Source organism: Giraffa tippelskirchi, chromosome 8, assembly GCF_054371585.1.
Source record: "Giraffa tippelskirchi isolate mGirTip1 chromosome 8, T2T-mGirTip1v1.2.pri, whole genome shotgun sequence".
NCBI classification, from domain to species: domain Eukaryota; kingdom Metazoa; phylum Chordata; class Mammalia; order Artiodactyla; family Giraffidae; genus Giraffa; species Giraffa tippelskirchi.
Genome location: NC_137282.1, coordinates 58,899,569 through 58,907,557, shown reverse-complemented (window position 1 = coordinate 58,907,557; position 7,989 = coordinate 58,899,569). Strand labels below are relative to the sequence as shown.

Sequence of the window (7,989 nt, the reverse complement as noted above, 5' to 3'; positions counted from 1 at the left end):
AGACGTCACAGTCATCAGTGATTCCCGCCCACCAGGGCAACCACGAAGGAGAACGATACCTGTGACCTCGAAGCCATCAGGTTGCAGCCATCCACTACACTGAACACCGAGGAGCTCAGCGTGTAAAAAAACGCACGATACTGGCCGAGGATAGCTGAGATGCACACGAAAGGAATGCTTTCAGTGAGCCCAGACTCTTGCATCATCCCATACCCAGAAAAGCACTAAATTCCATAACTTGAGATATCTGGTTTTCCTTAATCAACGGTAATCATTTTGTGTTCAGACTACCTGCCCCTTGTTGCAAAACTTCTCTCTAACCTGATTCCTCCCCCAGCTGCTTTGGAGCAGTTCTCCTAGGGTCACTTAAGAGATGCTGTCTCCCAGGTGTGAAGTCCTAAAAATTCCCACCAAATAAAACATAACTCTCAACTTTCAGATTGTGACTATTTTTTAAGTTGACAGTATATAATTGATATCAGACAGAATATGGAAAATAACCCAAAGCAAAATCTTCAGTCTGAGCGCTGTCCTTCCAAACACGAAGGCCGTGACTTAAATTTCCAGTCTCATGTGATCACATGGCTTCACATGACGACTAAAGACTGAATCAGAATCTTTCATGAGACAGCCTGGGATTCTGAATTTGTAAATTTTCCCAGGAGATTTTCATGATCAGACCAGTCTAGGAAAAGTTTCCTTAAATGGACAGTGTAAATAGAACCTTAGAAGGTTTTAGAACCTTAGAAGCTGCTGCTTCCAGAGGAATCCTGCAGTGGATATGGAACCTAGTGAAGCATCGTCTTCTGTCTCATCTTTCTCCAGATCCTTCCTTCCCGGAACCCCTTGGACTAAAGATTTGGTTTCAAGCCATGCCTCTTGTGGACTCTGCTGCACCCTCAAAGAAGTGGAGAAGCTGAAAGAACTAAAAACATCACTTTTTTTGATCTCTTCTTTGGTAAAGAAATGGCATCAGAAAGGGGTGTCTTCAGGGTGCCATTTCCTACACAGACATGGGCAAACATGCTCACCTGAGACCTCCACCCTGAGAAGCCTGCTGACCCTTCTCCAACTCACTCTACCCGATGGAAACCTATCCACTCACAAGTCCCCTTTTCCAGGCAGAGAGAAACAGAGGTCTGAGAAATCAGGCTGGGAACACTGTGACTCCACATGTAGGATGCTTATATGATATGGAGCACTCAGAATGGAAGGCTTCAGCTCAGTTGTGGATGAGGCATCTTACAGCCATTTATTCAAGGGTCCCTGGAATTTGTAGAGTTAAATTTAGTACCAGTCAAATTAAAAAGCTGGAGATAGGATGGAAGTGGAGGTGAGGAGGGCATTTATTGTCATTTCTCTAACATCATCACAGTGGACCATGGCAGGATGCAGGGTGAAATGAAGTTCCGGTCCATCAGGAGATAGGATTTCTTTGCACAATGGGGATGCTGCCGAGACGTACCTGCTTTCACTCTCTCAGGGGTCAGAAAGGCTCCAGCAGCCAAGCCTCGCGTTCTGGTCATCCGTGTTCTTATCAGAAGGTACTTGTTGGGTTGATCATAGCTCAGTGAAACCGGGGTTGTTCTGCGTGTCAATCAGACACCCGGACACACCTGGCCCAAGGAGGTAATCCAGAGACCTTGGGTTGAGGGAAGGAGTGAGTTACTGTAATAAAGGGGTCTCATGCGAAACAGCCACGGGGCCTCAGCCCACCCACCAAACCTGGCCACTGCTGCCTCGTCTGTGGGATGGAGACCTCCCCAAAGATAAAGGGGACCTGTCACACCTGATTTCTCCCCTGATTTCTCCCTGTCCATCCTCTGTCTCTGGAGGTGCATCCCACACTCAGGAAGGCAATTTGGGGTGGCAGGGCTGAGACTCACTCCTGGAGGAGGAGTATTTGCAGGTAGAATTTTGGGAACCCATGTTGGCTTTGTTGATTTTCTCTGTGGTCCACAAATCCATTTTAAAATAAATACTTCTGGTGGTCACGAATTCTTTCTACTCATAAAGAGGAAAAATCATCAGTTAAGGACATTCTTTTAAAATCTTCCTGAACTCTGAGACATTTGATACAATGCACCAGTTCCTCTTTTCAGAAACTCCCGTGACCTTGACCCTGGAAAACCTGTTATGCACAGACCTGTGAACTTAACCTCTGTGTCTCCCTCTCTAAAGTGTTAGCCCCTGACCTGATGTGATTTATTTCCTAAGCTGCCGAGACGCGCCCTTACCTTCATCCTGATCAGTCCATCTCGGATAAATGCTGTTCTTCTGTCATGAAGCCCGAATGCTTACTATCCAAGTCACAACCTTCTCCCCCAAACAAATGCCCACCCTGAACTTCCCGGGCTTTATCCATTAAGTGATTATTCCATCTTAAGACATTTTTCTTTTCTTTTTTTTGCCTTTTCAATTAATCAAACACCAAGTTGTGTTTATGTGTGGTTGTTTTTTTTTTTTTTAATTTCTACAACCTCCCTATGAAGTAATAGACAGACATGGTCTTTGGAGTCAGACCCAAGCACAAATCCTGGGGTGTTACCTGTGCATTTTCTGGCAAATGACTTGACTTCGATAAGTGTCTGCATCCTCATCTCTGTGTGGGAATCAAGCACCTGTTATGGAGTTTCTGTGAGGAGGAGGTAAATACCACGCATGAAGGGCAAGCCATGGACTCCTGGCCCCTTGCATATGCGGCACCCCTCCTTCTTGGCTTCTCCCACTTCAGCACCTCAGTCCCTACTGCTCACCAGCCATTCCCTTAAAGATGATGGTGGTGGCAAGGGTGTCTTACATAGAAAATACCACCCCCATTGCTCTGTGCCTTGCTCCACATCCTCGGAGAGTGCAGAACCCTCGGGGTCTCCAGAGCCCTCTGGATCTGCCTGCATTAACACTTCCAGTCTACCCCACATTTGTCAATGACAGCGTGGGTCAGAGTTCTAAGTTTTCAGTCACTTCCTGCCTGCTCCATCCTCTCATACTTTACTACCCAGAGCTGCCTCTGTGAGGCCTCACTTTCCACTCACACGGCCATGCTCCACACTTCCAAAACCCATCTCAACTCTTTACTCTGCTGGAGGCCTCCTGGCCCTCCTGCCAACCAGAGCTGCTGCTGCTGCTCCTGCCATCTCACCACCTCTCCTTGAGCATCCTGAAGGGCAGCAAGCATGAATGAAGGATTGTAACTGTAAACAGAGATGGGCTGCTGCTTTCTGTCAGGATTCTGGCTCTGTGGGAGCATCAGGTGCTCCTCTAAAAGTCAAACAACAACTTTCTCTTTACTAATCCTTGAAGTAGGGTTCTGAGAGAAAAATATCACCCCCTTGCACCATACAGAACAGTGGGGCCACTTCAGGCTGGGCTGTGTGCCGGCTCCTGGGCTCTCTGACACCGAGTCAGGGGCTGGAGTTGCCTCAAGCCATCAGCGATGCAGCTGAGCATCCCTCAGGGCAGGTATGTCCTCCCGTTGCCCAGGGCACACCCAGGAGGCCTGAGCTGTGGTGGCATTGTAGCTGGTGGTGAGAGACCTACTTTCTTGTCCTGAGTTCATCTTGTGACTGCTGAGCTGCATCTGAGCCATATCTGTCTGGGTCTTGTGATTTAAAAGAGCATTCCCGGTTATATGACAAGGTGGGGGGTTAAGAGAACTGAATCAGGTGCTGGTGCGTGAGTGCTCAGTCATGTCCTACTCTTTGTGACCCCATGGACTGTAGTCTGCCAGGCTCCTCTGTCCATAGTGTTTCTCAGGCAAGAATACTGGAGTGGGTTGCTATTTCCTCCTCCAGGGGATCTTCTCCACCCAGGGATTAAACTCTAATCTCCTCTGTCTCTTGCATTGGCAGGTGAAGTCAGGATCCAGTGCCAAATGGCCAGCATCCAGTAGCCCTGGGAGCTGGGGAAGTTCCTGGGAAACCCTCAGAGCCCCGCTAAACTCAGATGCTCAGGACATCTCCTGTGGCATTGGGTGGCCTTGCAAACTCTGTACTGATGCTCAGAAATCTTAAGATCTGGGACTGAGACATCAGAAAGGTTTGTCACTGAGGGGTCGCAGGTCAGGTCCCTGGGGGACAAAGCCCTCTAGGAGCCAAGGCTCCTTGTCTGACCCCAGAGAATATTCATGGTTCCTGCCTCTCAAGTTAGAGGATTCAAGTTCACTCTCATGTGACACACAGGGCTATTCTTGCTTTTGATCAGCTTCTAGGAGAAAAAGTCAACTCACGGAGTCTACCCAGGTCAGAGAAATACACACTCGACACCTGGGTGGAAGTGGATGCTGTGTCAAGTCCTTCGTGTCTCTGCTGAGACCCATTCTGCCAGTGCCCATCAATAGCCCGGTTTTCACTGGGTAAATGAAATGGCTGCATGGACTGCTTTTTTGTGGCAAAGTTCTAATATCAGGGACGATTTGATTTCATGATTCTTCTCATTGCTCTGTCCACCCCTCACTCGCCCACCCCCATTTTCATCCTTTCTCTAAAGTCATCTCCACCTGGATTTCCCCTGGAGTATCTGCCATAGGGAACACTGGAAAGACTGATGCTGAAGCTGAAGCTCCATCCTTTGGCCACCTGATGCGAGGAACCGACTTGTTGGAAAAGACCCTGATGCTGGGAAAGAGTGAGGGGAGGGGGAGAAGGGGGCAACAGAGGATGAGATGGTTACATGGCATCACCCACTCAATCGACATGAATTGGAGCAAACTCCAGGAGACGGTGAAGGACAGGGAAGCCTGGTGTGCTGCAGTCTATGGGGTTGTAAAGAGTCAGACACGACCAAGCGACTGAACAACAATCTGCCTTGGGAGGCCTGGGCATTAGTGTCCCTGGAGCCACATACCCTGTTTCTCTCCTGATGGACATTAGCCATGTAGCATCAGCCCACCTGTGGTCTGTCTGGGATGGAACAAGGGGCTCGGGAACAAGCCATGCTGCCCAGTTTGCATCCACAGTCCCACCTTCTTACTTCTTGATATTAACTAACTGCAGAATAATACAGAGAAAATCCTGGATCAAGGAGGTGACCTCCAAGCAAAGCAGTGGCTCTGTGTAACATTAGGGGGCGTTTGGATCCCTGAAACTGACTGGCGCCTAGAGCTTTGAGAGCCTTTTTCTGTGACAGTTTTGGAAATGCTGGTCAGAGACCCAGGGTGCACACAAAATTCTGAGATTCAAGCACAGGCTCTGACAGTATCAGACAGTGACTGCTCTGAAAATGGATTCGTTCTGAGCCTCCTCATTCCTTGCCCAAATGTGCTTTGGTTCACTTTAGCTAAGTAGGAAAAAAAATGGCTTCCTTGGCTGGAATTCTGAATGGTGATTCATTTTGGTGGAAGCGCTTTTAATTAAAAACAATCACAACAAAATCGAGGCGTCAGGACATATGAGTCCCGGACAGTCGCTGAGCCTAGGGGGTCCTGCTGTCATGACAGCAGACGTGAGAGCAAATTAAATTTACAGCTCATCGGTGCCCCTTTCCAGGGGCGAGCTCTCAAAATCAGTTGGTTTATGCAAGTGATTAAAAAGTGTGGAATGCCTTCTTGGAAATGGTCATGCATATTTAAGAGTCATTAGGCTGTCAGAAATGCATGGTGTGAACACCAGGAGGAAGTGGTGCTCGCTTCGGGCGAGTCTGCTGCAGACAGACTGACTGCCAGGATGCAGAAGGAACCAGGATGCAGACAGGGTGGCTGATGGGCAGACCGTTCCCTATCAAGGTTAACTCAGTGTGGGGACGTCAGAGCAGCGTCGCGGTGACATTGGCGCTGATGACGGATGAAGGGAGCTCATTTGTTTCCATGTTTTGCAGCCCACCTGTCCTCCAGCCAAGGTGGGGAGACATCACGGGGCTGTCTGAGCCCAGATGGCAGGGAGGGTTGACGCCGGTGCCCTGGAGAAGGGCTGAGATGTCTCCATCCATTTCTCCAAGCTCAGGCATGACAGCTCCATGGCCCTGCGGGGGCTCCCTCCCAGATCCTGTAGATACCTACACGATCACTCCAAGGCTGCCAAAGTGGACTCTGACCATTTCCTGTGTGTTCAAAAGTAACGCTCCTTCATTGGCTCAGAGCCGTGGGAGGTGGGGCCAGGGATGTTCCCACCCTGGTACATTCCTGGGTGGAGAGATTTCCCGAGAGGATGTCCGAGCAGGGAGATTTCAGGCCAGGAATGTGAAGGCCAAAGGCAGAAGCACTCCTGGCCCGTAGCCCTGAGCCCTGATGGGCCGGACGACAGGAGGCTGGCTGCATGGGGCCATCAGGGGACAGCTCCCGGCTGGGACGGCAGACGTCAGCTCCTCCTCTCCCTCACACTCTCCATCTCATGGAGCTTCCATCCGACTCTCAACATGGATTTACAGAGAACACGATCCCAAGGGTCTCCTGTTGCCAGTGAGGTGGTTCTGGAGTAAAGACAAGACTGCGTTGGGGCTGGGTGGTGGACCGTCATGGAGAAAGGGGAGACTGGGCTAGATGTAGCCGCGGCTCTGCTGGCTGGTCGGATTGGGCCGGGAGGTGTCACTGACGCTCTCCTTGATGGCAAACCCTCCAAGCCCTCCTTGTGTCTGTGGGGTTCCATGGTGCTCCCAAGTGGCCATACTCACTTCTGGCCTTTTCAGTAGCAATTCCCCACTTCACACTCAGGAGGCGCTGGGTGGCAGGTGCATTGGGACCCCAGCTGCTGCCTGTCCGGGCACTTGAACTGCCCAAAGGGGTGGGAGCTGCCAGGTCTCCACTAGGCAGAGCTGAGCTGAGCGTGAGCACTAACAGAAGGGGATCTCAGGTGCTCATGGGCGTTGGAGTTGCAGGCGCAGCGCAGTGGACTGAACTGGGAGGGTGGGCCTTAGTACAGGTGACGCCCATGACCCCGGGGCCCACCCTACCAGCAGCTCTGTGCCTGTGCCAACCAGCATGCGGCCCAGCCTGCCCCCTGGTTCTGGGTTTCAATCCCCCGTCTCTGTGGAGGGGGTGGGGTGCACGTTGGGCAGTTCTCACCCCTGGATTCCCGTCGTCTTCCTGCTCTGAGCCCTCACTGCACTTTCTGGCTAAACCTGCAGGGCAGCCTCCAGACAGGGTCACAAGTCAGCCCCATTGATTCAGCAGACTCACAGAAGGACTGCTTCCTACCATCTTGGGGAAGCCCATCTGGATGCAGGACAGAGAGGAGAAGCCAGGCTTAGGGGCTTAGGAATCTCATGAAGGGCTGGAGTTGCTGGGTCAAAGCATTCAAGAAAGGGCAGCTTAGACAACACAACTATATTATCTCACAGTCTGGAGGCTGGAAGTGCACGACCAAGGTGTTGGCAGGGCTGGTTCCTCCTGAGGCTTTGGAGAGCATCTACTCCAGGCTTCTCCCGAGATTCTGGGAGTTTATTGACGATCTTTGATGTTTCTTGGCTTGTAGAAGCCTCATCCTGCTCTCTGCCTTCATGTTCACACAGTGTTTTCACTGAATGAAAGTCTCCATGTCCCAAATCCCTCTTTTTATAAGGACATCAGTCATACTGGATTCAGGGCCCTACCCTACTCTACTGCGACCTGTTATAAATTTAATCCACCCCGTCTACAAGAACTCTATTTCCTGTGAGGTCGCACTCTGACCATGTTTATGAGGACTCTATTCTCTGTGAGGTCACACTCTGAGACTCTGGTGTGATGACATCCATGAATTTGTAGGGACATGACTCAACCCATAGGGCTTCCTTGGTGATTCAGTGATGAAGAATCCCCCTGCAGTGCATGAGACCCAGGAGATGTGGGTTCAGACTCTGGGTGGGGAAGATCCCCTGGGGGAGGAAATGGCAACCCACTCCAGAATTCTTGCCTGGAGAATCCCACGGACAGAGGAGTCTGGCGGGCTACAGTCCATGGGGCTTCAAAGAGTCGGACACGGCTGAGTGACTGAGCATGCGTACACGACTCAACCCGTGACAGGCCAAGGCTAGCTTTGGGGGCTGGTTTCCTCCTCTCGAGTGTGCTGGCTGGAC

General features: G+C 50.8%; 1 long non-coding RNA gene across 1 annotated transcript; it reads right to left on the bottom strand.

Moving 5' to 3' along the window:
• Positions 1-1,328: 1,328 nt before the first annotated feature.
• LOC145516605 (uncharacterized) lies at positions 1,329-7,563 on the bottom strand. Its single transcript, XR_014061537.1, has 5 exons — positions 7,271-7,563; positions 6,998-7,147; positions 4,499-4,616; positions 2,549-2,635; positions 1,329-1,642 (listed from the first exon to the last, which is right to left on the bottom strand). It is a non-coding gene; the product is annotated as an uncharacterized LOC145516605 (long non-coding RNA).
• Between the last annotated feature and the right edge of the window lie 426 nt (positions 7,564-7,989).